Consider the following 12,653-nt stretch of genomic DNA (forward strand, 5'->3'; position numbering starts at 1 on the left):
CAAGTCTTTCTTTGAAGAGGATCTAGGTGGTGTGTCTTCGTATTTATCATGACTCACCTATTTGCATCTGGAATCTACTTCTCCACATATGTTCAAGGAACAGCTTCTCCAGGATTCTGGTAGACTTCCTTTCTCGAAGGGAGGCTTAGATTTGGGAAGTTAGTGAAACAAATGACGGCTGCCACTGCAGTTATGTTTGGAACCACAATCGCTATTCAATTCTGATCTTCTTCCTTCTCCACTGTACATCTGGATTTTCCTCACCGTTCAGCTACCACCTCTGCTGGCTCTCATATCTTATCTGGTTGTGTGAACCAGAGCTTTGTGGCCAAGGGAACTGAGTCCTTGATCACTATACCCTTCTCAGACTGGGGTTGTTGGACCTGTATTTACTATCACAGCTGGGTAAGGGAGTATCAGTAGATGCTCACGTGGATCACCTAACTCCACGTGTTCTTCCCTACACAAAATGTGTGACAGCAGCCTTAATTCCTCCTGGTAATCGGGAACAGTTACCTCAGCAAAACCATACATCCTCTTTTTTCTACTTGGTCCAGAGATCCAAGGAACTTAAAATGCCCAGGCAGCAGTCATAACTAATCATTCAATGGAGCACTTGCTGTGGTCCCTTGAAAAAGGGTACCTTCTTTGGAAACCAGAACTTCTCACTCTGCAGAGCACAGAGCTGTGGGAAAAAAAACACAAAGTCATTTGAAGTGATGGTGAGTGGGCTATTCCTCCTTCTACTTGTTTATTCTTGGACTCATATATTCTTTAATTTGGGGACACAGTGCCACATATATCATTGATTTAATGCATATATTACAATGTGAAGGATGGCACCCCATCCTTGTAGACTGTTGTCTTTCAGCTGGCACTCCAGATGTGCCTTCAGCAATCCATTCTAATGTTCCATCAGGCCAGAAACTTCTGAATGCAGTATGTGTAATGACTAGTAGATAACATGGTCAAAGATCCTAATTGGTATGTTCAGTATTGAAAAATATGTCTTGTCTGATGTGATGTTATATAGGATCCTATGCCACTGGGTCAAACACTCCTTAAGACTTCAGGTAATAGTGCTGACTGAGAACCTGCATGCAGAAATGGCAAACCCATATCTGAAATGCATACTTATTCCTGTGAGATTAAAGTGCTGACTCTTCCAGTTGGCCCAATATAGCCAACTCACTATTAAGTGGCCAGTTAATGGTGGAATAGTGCCATATCAGCACTGGTCCCTATCGCTGGCACATTGAATGCATGCCAGAAGCAGTACCTAGACCAGCCTTGGTAAGTCAGAGTCCATGCCTATGGGCCCATGCATAGTCTCCATCTCTGTCTCATGGCCACTTATTTTATATGTCCTTCACACCTGCACTGGAGTGGTGGATGACAGAAGCTGGTTGACATCCACCCACTGGTAACTTTGAGTACTTGGTTGTTTAGTGACTCCTCTGAGGTAGATGCTCCCTGGTGGGCAACATATGATATAAACATCTTCACATTTTATGACCAGTCCCCTTCAACCATCCATATACCTCTACTCCATACATTATTGTCCCTGATCTTTCTGTCTATATCCTTTAAGGCCTCTGATCAGCAGCCAGGCCATTTTCCACTGCTTGCAACTCTGTATATATTCAAAATTTCAGCCATCAATTTATCTACACTAAATGAATGATCAACTACACCACCTAAGAAAGTAAAGGAGAAATAGGAGTACTAATTCATGACTGACAAGAATGTAAAATAGTGCAGACCCTTTGGAAGACAGTTATGTATAGAAATACCATATGACTTGGCAATCCCAACACTTCTAGGTATTTACTCAAAAGAATGAAAGCAGGGGCTCAAACAGATATTTACACACTGATGTTCATATTGGCACTATTCACAATTGCCATGTGTCCATCAACTGATGAATGGATAAACAAAATGTATACTTGCAATAGATTATCATTCAGTCTTAAAAAGGAATGAAGTTGTGATATATGTGACAACATGGATGAAACTTGAAGACATTATGTTGAGTGAAATAAGCCAGACACAAAAGGACAAATATTGTATGATCTCACAGAGAGGAAATAATTATAATAAGCAGGCTTATAGAATCAGAATCTATAATATAGGTTATTAGGGACTGGGTTGGGCTTGGAAATACGGAGTTAAGGCTTATAATATACAGAATTTCTATTTGGGATGATAGAAAGAAAAGTTTTGGTAATGAATGGTGGTCATGGTAGCACAACCTTTTAAAGGTATTTCATGGCATGGAATTATATATTTGAATGTGCTTGAAAGGAGTAATTTCAGGTTATATATATAATATTAGAATAAAAGTTTTTAAAAATCCATGGAACTGCACAACACCAACAGTGAACCCTAAGTTAAACTACTGGCCATAGTTAATAGTACAATTATAAAACTGTGCTTTCATCAATTGTAACTTGTACCACACCAATGCAAGGTGTTAACAATAGTAGTATATAGGAATCTGTATTTTATGTATGATTTTTTTTCTATAAACCCACAAATTTTCTAATTAAAAAAAGGGGGTGGAACATAAATAAAGAAATAAATAAATTAAGTGAGGCTTTATTTAGGGCCTAAAAATATGACCCAGGTATGGAAATAGTAAAGTATTTATGTTTTTATGGGGCAGTGGTGGGGGTAACTACCCTCTGCTTCCCATTTGATCCACTTTGATTTCTGCCATTGGTTTAAGATGAATAGAGCCTAGTCAGTTGCCCACATCTATTTTGCCCCTTGGTATGCCACATTCTATTAATCAAAACATTCTGTTGGTGAATCCCCCTTGGCTTTCAGTCCAAGTATTGGTCATTATGATAATTGTGGTGCCCTAATTTCTGATAGTTAAAGTACTACCACCTGAACTCTACTTTTTGGGGCCTTATCATCCCTATTGCTATCACTCAACCAAGTTCTATAATAGCCTCTCCCGAACTACAGTGAGGAGCCACCACTGAACATTTGATTGATGCTAGTACCCCTCTCATCAATATATTGCTCTGGCCTTGTTAAATGCTATACCATACGGGCCTTCCCATGTAATATAATCATCTGGTAAACTTTCGGTTGTGCATAATATATGTATTCCTGTATACTTCGTTTCCAGAGCTTTTTAATGCTTTCCTCCACCATCTGCCCTTGAAATGCATTTCAACTTTGTTTATCATGGGTGATTGCCTTTTCCATTTTTCTAGGAACCATTGTAATTGAGCACTCATACCATCTCCTTAGGTAGTTGCCAGTGTGCTAAATCTTGTATTATGAGAAAGTACTGTCAAGTCAATAAACTCTACCCTACCCAATCATATTCTGATCCCTTTGACCAAGCACTCTCAGAATCCAATCATACATACAGTCCTTCAGTTCCACTGGCTAAGTCTTACAGCTGCTTTGGGGCATAGTCCTTTATCTTTATCGTTAGTGTGTTTTCTCCATACATCTAAACGGGCTAAGTCTTACAGCTGCTTTGGGGCATAGTCCTTTATCTTTATCGTTAGTGTGTTTTCTCCATACATCTAAACGATCTGAAATATCACTTCTACTAATGCATGCCCTCTAGTGGTACAGCCCCATAACTCAAAAGGTTTTAACAAATAGATTTAATGCCTTGTTGCCAGAGGCTGTTTGTGATGGGGTCCTCATTATCAGCTGTGTGGTGAATAATCCAATTCCAAAAACCCCATATCTACACCTGAATTCTCACACCCCCTCTGGCACCAATTGTCAAAGATTGTATTCTCCAGGAAGCCAATGCATTGAACAAGTTTGGGGAGTGAGATGTTTACTAGGGATCAACACCTATAAAGATAAAGGAGAGTTAGCAAGTTTGAGCAGAAGAGGTGATCAAACTGTGATACATCCATAGTTTGATAAGCAAAACCAACAGAGCTCTTTGGAACAAATATTCCCCCCAGAGTATTTAGCATCAGACCAAAACAATAGTGCCTATCTATATCCACTCAGTCACAACCTGCAGGCTATCCAAGGAAGGAGGTGACAGGGGATGATGTGACTTACTGCAGCTTAGTCAAAACTTGAAGGAGCTGACTATTGGAGGCTGTCTGCTAACTACACTCTGCAGCTGGGCAGCATGTCCTTCTTTGAAAGGGCATCTAGAAAACACATCTGTGTCTACTACATGGCAAAAAGCCAAACAAAACAAAACAAAAACCTGTCTCTTACCCTGTATATCAGATATGATTTTCTTAAAGGAAACCATAAACAGGCCAATTTACTACCCAATATCAACAACACTCTTTAGCAGTTTCTACCAGTATTTTTCTATTGGTTTCCAATTAAAGGAAGGGGTAGTGAAAAAGAGGTGAGGAGGAAAGTGTGGCAGATTGTGTTTTCCCAAAATGGCTACAACAATATCTCTCATATCATGCACTCTCCTAAAATATAGCATTGCCATTTCCCCTCTAAAGGTGGAGTCTAATTCCTCTCCTCTTGTGTGATAGGTAGAATGCCTCCCCAAAGATGTTCACATCCTAATCCTTGATCCTTTGAATTTGTTTTGGCAAAAGGAATTTTCCAGCAGTTATTAAGATTAGATCTTAAAAATAAGAAGATAATCCAGGTGGACCCATCCTTGTCATGAGATCTTAAAAGCAGAGAACTTTCTCCTGCTGGAAGCAAGAGAAGTGGTACATTAGAAAGGAAAGTCAGAGAGATTTGAAGTATGAAAAGAAAGTGATAGTGTTTCTTCTTTGAAAATGAGAGGGCAATGTGTTAATAAATGCAGGTGGCCTTCAAAAGCCAAGAAAATCCTGGCTGAAAGCCACCAAGAAAATGGAGATACCAGTCCCACAACTCCAAGGAACTGAATTCTGCCTGCCTGGAAGGTGATTCTCCCCCAGAATCTACAAATAAGAACCCGGGCTACTGTCAACATGGTTTTCACTTTGTGAGACCCAGAGCAGAGAAAACTGCTTAAGCTTAGGCAGACATCAGAGTTAGAGAATTATGAGCTAATAAAGTAGTGTTGTTTAAAGGCAAGTTTGTGATAAATCATTATGACTGCAGTAGGAACCTAATACTGACCGTATGACTTGCTCTTAACCACTAGAGTGCTATGGAAGAGACACTGAGTGACCTCAGAGTATAGACCAACTCTTCCTGGCTCATGGAATGCTTGCTGTCAATATACAGCCTTTCAGAAAACAGCCGCCAAGCTGCAAGAATCCCAAGCCATGCGGGAAGGCTACTATTAGGTGATTCAATCAGGAGTCCTAGCTGAGCACAGTTATTGAGTCACTCCAGCCCAAGCAGGAGATACGTGATTGAATAAGCCTTCAGATGATATAAACACTGAGTGTTTCAGTCTTCTCAAACGAAGTTCTAGACAGTGAAAATTCCTGATGCATAGAATTCATGAGCACTATAAAATTGCTGTTGATTTATACCACTAATTTTTTTTTTTAATACAAAGATAGTCGCTGGATCAGAAAGGAAGGGGAAAAGTAACTTTGAAATATGAGAGGGACAGTCTTTTAAAAATACTACGCCTAGAGTGGAAAAGAAAGAAAATTCTCTCTAGAATAGTTATGGAGAGGAAATTTATTCTCAAATTATAATTTGGTTGAAAAACAGTAAGAATATCTTTTTATGAATTATTTTACAACTGGAATTCTAGGTCCTATATAAGTGGTCCTTCTTATAGTTAATCTAGGATATGTGTTTAATCTTTACTGAAAAAAGGTATCTACTAAAAGTGAGATGCCAGTGAAATGATCAATTTTTATATATAAACATATTTCTGGATTTGGCAATTGTCCAATTTATCATTTTAAAAATGATTAAGGATATAAGCTTAAATCGAATATAAGTCTTTCTCAATTTCAGGTCTTTTCTGATTCAAGTTAAATCAGTTTATTTTACTTCATTGTTATTTTATTCTTAAGGACATTTCCTAAATTTGTACATATTTTGTATACAATAATACCACCATACATTTCTGCTTTGCTTTACAATTTACCAAACAATTCCATTTACATTATCTGGTAGACATTTCATAATATCCAAATTAATTTTTATTACGTATAAAGAAATTTGGGTTTTCAATATTTTGGTACCTTTGACAAAGTAGCACAATAGTAAAAGTATACAATTAGGCTTATATCCAGCTATCTGATGTCTAGTAAAATACTCATTTCCAACATTATATTGATTTTTCAATTAAGGTGGTACATCAAGCTTTATGACACATGCCTGTAGAAATATTTGTATGTAAGTATTTATAGGAGACAAAAATGGAAATAATCCAAATATCCAACAGCATGTGCATAGATTTCCGTACAATAAAAAAATCACATAGTACCATATTAATTCATAATAGATTCATTCAATAAAATTCATTGAGGATTAAATATTTATAAGCCATTGTTTACAAGATCCCTGTCCTGAGAAATTTACAATTTATGATGAGAACTTTAAATCCGAAGTTTTAATTTTATATGGTTTTCAGAATAATTAGAGTAGTCAGGTGAAGGCATCAATACGATATTTATAATTAGATTCTATTAAGCTTACTTTATGGAGAATGTTAAATAAAATTTAAAATTAGAAGACATTGCTGGACAGTACTTATAATGCAGTTCCATTATGAGATTTGCAGAGCCCCAAAATGATTTTATTTTAATAAAAGGTCTTTGTATGCTATTCTGTTATTGAAAGACACACCATACAACCATGTCCAATACAATTGTCTCTCTTATGATTTGTAAAATCCGTCTAGATTTCCGTTTCCCATAATTTTATGGAAAGCGTCCACAAAAGAAAATTTCAAAGCAGCCTACATAGAAGAACTCAAGATACAAATCTAGATGCAGTAGAGACTCCTTTTATACTTTGTACTTTCTTTGAAACCAGGTCACAACAATCGTATTCACAGCTGCTAGCCAGCTACAATCTTGGTCGCAGTATGCTGCCACTGGATGGCAGGTGCAGGTTGGTTTCCACTCAAGCTGAGGGGAATATTGAGACTTCTGGTCTTTTGTCCTTAAATAAAACCAATCTATTGTGTGTATTCTACACACATACATACGCACACACCTACTTTACTCTCACAGAGTCTTGCCATGAAAAGGCTGTTGTATCAGTTTTTGATCATGAAAACATATATTTTAGGCTTCAGAACACATTAGTGTATTCTCATAAACTCAGTGTTTCATTGGGTCTTTATGCCATTATGATTTTTAATCTTATTGAGCAACACCTTATATTGGTCAGAATAGGCTAGGCTATGTTCTGGTGATGAAGCATGAAATCTTAGTGGCTTAAGACAATAATGGTTTCTTGCTCATACAAAGCCCAGTACAAGTTGAGGAGTCTTTTTTTTTTCCTTTATTTAGTGACTCCATTTTGTAGCTAGTCCATCTGAGCCATAAGGCTACCAAGGGCACCACAGCAGGGAATGTGAGGAATGAGGGAGAAACACTGGCTCTTAACTGCCTTTGCCCAGAAATAACACATGCCACCATTATTCATACTTCATTAGGCAGCATTAGTGACATAGCCCCAGTATAACTGCAAGGGAAGCTGGGAACTGTAGAGGAGCAGATCATGGATACTGTGAGCACTGACAATTTCTGCCACATAGCTATTGCCTAAGGTTACATCATTCTTGTCTCCATTTAGCAAACATTGTTGATTACCTTCTATCTACAAGAATTTGTGCTGGGTGCTGGAAGAAACAGAGATGAATAAAACGTCCTCTCTAACCTCAAATAGCCTAAGAGACTGGGGAGACAGTTACATAAAATCATATGATAATAAAACTATGAAGTGAAGCAGAAAGAAAATGCCCCAAATAGGGATACAAACCATGTTCTATGTGCTGGAGCAGAAAGGAAGATGGGATTAATGCTTGTAGCAGGAGACCTTGAAATGCTACAGAGGTGATGACATAGCTGGGCCTTAAAGGAAGTGATAGATTGATATGGAGGAGAGTGGTGGGAATGAGAAAAGAAGCATGAGATGATACAGCATGGTGTGGAATGAAGAAGAGATAGAGAACCTGTGTTATGAAACTGTCTGTAGAAGCGACAGGTGAGTCTGTGACCAAAACAAGGGCAGAAGTTTGAGTTTTATTAGCTTATATACTATGTATGTATTTACTAGCTTATTTATTTCTGAAGCACGAATTAATAGAATATTGAGTATATCACTATACTTTGTTTTCCCCATTGCTATTTCATTAGCTATAGAAATCAAGACAAATTTTACAAGAGCATTTCAAACTCTGATCATATGGTTTAATTTTTCCTCATATTGTATTTTTTTCTCAATACCCAAACAATATTAAGACTAAATATCATAAGGTAACCTATATTTATTCCCACCTAATTCTTCTTTCAGATTCCTTTGTACTCCAACCAAACATTTACATAGTGTGTCTAGTCATAGCAACAAGGTGATTTAAAAATAGTCCCCAAATGCAAACACTAAGGCAGTAGGTAATTTGGATCTAGATTTTAATTGTTTGAAAAACAATTAAAGAAACTTGCCAAGGTTATGGTATTATGATATGAATAGTGCTGTTTGGGAGTTGGGTTAAATAGGCCCAAAATCATGGGGCTGTAAAAATAATTGGAAAATAAAGAAAAAAATCAAAGAGAAGGAAAAGGGAGAATAGGGTCAAAATTCAGGAAATATGTAGGCTTTCTTCTTTCTCATCCTCTTTGAAAGGAAATAAATGTGGTGAATGAGCAGGAAAAAGTAAATAGCAAATGCTTGAGAATACGACCTTGAAATGTGTATTTTTATGTTGTTTTCTTTCAAAATTTAAGTATTATTTAATATTCTTTTTCTTTGCAATAGAAATGCAAACAAAAAATCATTTCTAGACATTCCATAATTATCAAATGACAATTATGCCTTTTTCAAATGCCAATTTATCCACTTTTTGCGCAAACTCTACTAGTTTTTTTTTAGAATTTTCTACTTTCGCCCCTCAGTTCCTAACTCACTTTTTAAAACTGTCTTCAACCTTTTTGAAATTATGAGTAATAGCCACCATTTATTCACCTCATTATGTGCCAGACAATGGACACATTATCCCACATAAATCTCATGGCAGCAATAAAAAGTTGATATTTCTATCTTAGCTACAGAAGGTAGACAAAATTCAAGTTTTGTCCCAGCATACAGACTGGCTGTGGAAGGCTTAAGACATTAACTGTATGAATGTGGTCAAGTGACTTAACTTCTCCACTGTTTCTAACTTTGGAAAAAGGGAATCATCATAGTGTTACCTAAAAGGGTTATTATGGATATTAACTGAGATAATCTATGTATATGCTCAGAATAGTGCTTGACAATATAGTCACTTAATAAATGTTATTTATATTGACTACTACTATTATTATCATTTTGAATCTGAGTCCCTTGGGTTTCAAAGCTCAGGTTATTTCCACTAAATTACCTAGGTTTCTTATAAATGATCTAAGCCCTAGAATAAAAAAGAAAAACTTCTAGAAAGTTATATTATTATCTAGGTTTAATATATTTTATCTTTTTCACTTTTTTAAGAACAGGAATCAGGGAAAAATGCCAACAAGGTCGAAAACCTGTAATAAGTGTTCTCGAATCCAAGCCCATGTTTCTTCATCTGGACAGTTTATCTCTAAGCAGCAATTTAACCTTAAAGACATTAAAGCGTCTCAATCTTTGCCGTTACTTAAACGTTCATTTCCCATCCTTCCTCTTTCCAACTTCCCCAAGAAACATGTTCTGAACCCAAAAGAAAATAAAGATGGAAGAAAATCAAACCAGTGACTGTAATTACTCTTATTTTTAGAACTATTCATGCCAAGTAAGTCTTATTTTGAAGAATACTTTGAAAAACTAAAAATGAAAGGAATTATTTATAACTGATTGTCCTTTATTTATTTCCTATTTTCAAATTATTTTGCTGTGTCATGTACTCATCCGTCCGTGGTGTAAAATTTTTTACCCCTTGAAGTGTTTTGCTTGGTCGACCATCCCCAACACTTTTCCTCCTAAAGACCTTAGTTATAAAATGCACCAATACTTCCCTCCAAGTTCACAATGAGGCTCTGCTAGCCGCCGTGCTCTCTGCCAGGTTGCTCTTATTTTGTACGCTTTCCTCTCTTAAAGGTTGCACATCTCCCTGAGGTATTTGAACAGAGTCACTACACACCTGGCTCCTAGGTTAGGCGCCAAAGCCTGTCACCACCGATTTGATCTGGAACTTCAGATCTTTCTACCTGCCTTTTGGCTTTCTCTTTCGGCCACAACTAAAATCCGAAGTGGAGCGCGCGGAGCCACAGGGAAATTTTCCCTAATAGCGTTGACAGCGGCTCGGAGCATGCTCAGTTCGTTTTGAGTCACCGGGCCGCGGCACTGCACCCCCCAAACCCCCACCCCCGCGCCCGCGGCCCGCCGGGCCCCAGCAGAGCCCTGGGCGCTCGCCCCTGCCCCGCCCCGCTCCCCCCGGCTCGCGCTCCCGGGCACCCACGAGGGCGTTCATCAGCCGCGCCTCCCCTCCCCGCCGCCTACTCCTCTGGCTGCGGCGGGCGAGAACACGTCAAGGGACATAAATAAATAAATAATTCCATTCACCCGGTGGCAGCGAGACGAACCGGCCGCAGTTGGCGGGGAACTGAGAGCTGCAGCGCCCACCTTGTGCCAGAGATTAGGTAAAGTAAGCACACTCCGGGAGGGAGGGTGTAGGAGTTGGCGCAGGAGGTGCCGACGGAGAGAAAGGCGAGCGTGCGTCTGTTCCCGGAGTTATCGGAGAAGCCGCAGGGGTGTGTGAAAATAATGGCCAGCCTGTGACAAACGCGCCAACATAGTTTGCTAGCGAGCCCTTATATAGACAAAAAACCCCAAAGCTGAAGTGGAGTGGAGCTCGCGGCCGCCAGGCGCGTGGAAGCTGCGGAAGCTGGGGGTGGGAGCCGCAGCCGGCGCGTGCTCTGGGCGTGCGGGGTGGTGGGCTCAGGGGGTCCCGGGAAGGGAGTGCCCCGCGCGTCTCCCTGCTGTGGGCCAGAAGGTGCCCACGCTCTTGGTTTTTGCCTAGATAATTTGCCGCCGCGGTACTAGCCGCTCTCCTTCGCCCAAGGGACTGCCGGGGCTGGTTCCCGCGCGGTGTGTCCCCAGCGCGCGCCTCTAGCATCCTGCACCCGCGAGCACCCTGGGATAGCGTCGTTGCGGCAGAGGTGGGGGAGGGGAACTGGCGAGAGGGTTTGGAGGGGGCGGGAGGCGTCTTCTCTGTCAGCAGAGTCTCAGAAGATTCGGGTTCCGAGAGGCTGGGAGGAGGGTACGAGACACCAAGGGGTCCTCTTTCTCCGTCCCTGAGAAGTTTGGCAGGGGCGTTGGCGATCGGTTGGGCGAGTGCGCGCGCGAGGAGGACTCCCCGGCAGCGGAGAAACGCTGCCTTGGTTGGGACTGAGGGAAGCCTTAGCTCCTGGGACCGACGCGGTGCTTCTGGGGTCGCTGTGTCCCGCTGAGGGCGCCCGCAGGGCGGGGAGGCGCGGGTGGCTGGAGAAGCCTCTCACGTGCTACCAACAGCCTCAGCCTTCAGCGCCTGCCGCCCGATAGCTGTAGTCTCCACTGGATTTTCGCCCCCACTTCCGCAAAAGGGATTACAAGTTGCTTTGGCAAGGGCAATCTTGGTCACGGCCACTTTCTCGGCAATACTGGGCTGGAAGTTTTGTGGTTCCATTCCAGGGAAATTAAAATTAAATACATACGCACACACGAGAGGAAACAAGGAGCTGTTTCTCTAGAATTATCTTTTTGACTCCCTTTCCTGAAGAAGTAGGACGGGGTTGGGTTGACTGAGGGCAGTGTGATGGCTGTACGAAAGTGAATATTGCATATCCTCCTCCCTTCTTGGTTCTCACAGGAGACACTGCAGAATCGTGGGCAAATGATCAAGCCAAGGTGAAAATGACTGGGCAGGAGGAAACTGGGGGCACTAGATTCCCTTCTCTGGCCCTCCCAGGCTTCAGAGCTAAACCCTAATGAGAGCCGTAATTTAAAAAAAAAAATTATTCTCTTCCCCCGCCCCCCTTCCTCTGCGCTTGCGGTCTGCTCTGTTGTGTGCTCATCTCCTTTTTGAGGAGGTACCGGAACAGTAGCTTTGATGTGTCATTGGAACTGCCAGTACTATGTGTGCATTTTGGGAAGTGTGATTGAAAAATCAGAGCGTGTTTGTGGGCTCCAGAGGGCAGATGCGGTTTGAATAAGGTGACTCAAGTTTACCCCTGGTGAAGCAATCCTAGCTCAACTTTATGCCTCTGAACACATTACAACATTACATTAAAACCAGTCTAAGTGAAGGGGTAATTGAATGAATTCAGGGAAGATATTACTACCTTAAGCAACCCAGTGTATTGTGTAACAACTCAGAAAGTCAGAAATTCCTCTATGTAAATATTCACAGCTTCTTTAACCCCAGGGGAAGCATTTTAATAATGGAAAGTACTCCAAAATTTTAACGTGTTTCCCATTATCTAAATTATTGCTCCTGCCTATGAATGTTCCTTTTGTTTTTATACTTGCATTTACTCCTCTGTTATACTGGCTTATATCTTTGGTTTACAGCCCCTCCGGAAGGGAAGGAAGGCAAAGTGACCCAAGGAAATGGCCCCTAT

General features: G+C 40.5%; 1 protein-coding gene and 1 long non-coding RNA gene across 5 annotated transcripts in view; one reads left to right on the forward strand and one right to left on the reverse strand.

Annotated features, from left to right (window-relative positions):
• Positions 1-227: 227 nt before the first annotated feature.
• LOC139440157 (uncharacterized) lies at positions 228-12,100 on the reverse strand. The gene is made up of 2 exons (XR_011650259.1): positions 10,678-12,100; positions 228-685 (listed from the first exon to the last, which is right to left on the reverse strand). It is a non-coding gene; the product is annotated as an uncharacterized lncRNA (long non-coding RNA).
• Positions 10,388-12,653, forward strand: part of SLC16A7 (solute carrier family 16 member 7) — a 209,704-nt gene continuing 207,438 nt past the window's right edge. Inside the window, exon 1 of one of the 4 annotated variants that reach the window (XM_004467664.5) lies at positions 10,388-10,694. The gene's annotated coding sequence lies outside the window, so the exon portion shown is untranslated. The remainder of the gene's footprint in view (positions 10,695-12,653) is intronic. The other 3 variants (XM_004467666.5, XM_058308347.2, XM_004467665.5) reach the window with 3 other exon arrangements.

Source organism: Dasypus novemcinctus, chromosome 12 (assembly GCF_030445035.2).
Source record: "Dasypus novemcinctus isolate mDasNov1 chromosome 12, mDasNov1.1.hap2, whole genome shotgun sequence".
In the NCBI taxonomy this organism is placed as follows: Eukaryota; Metazoa; Chordata; class Mammalia; order Cingulata; family Dasypodidae; genus Dasypus; species Dasypus novemcinctus.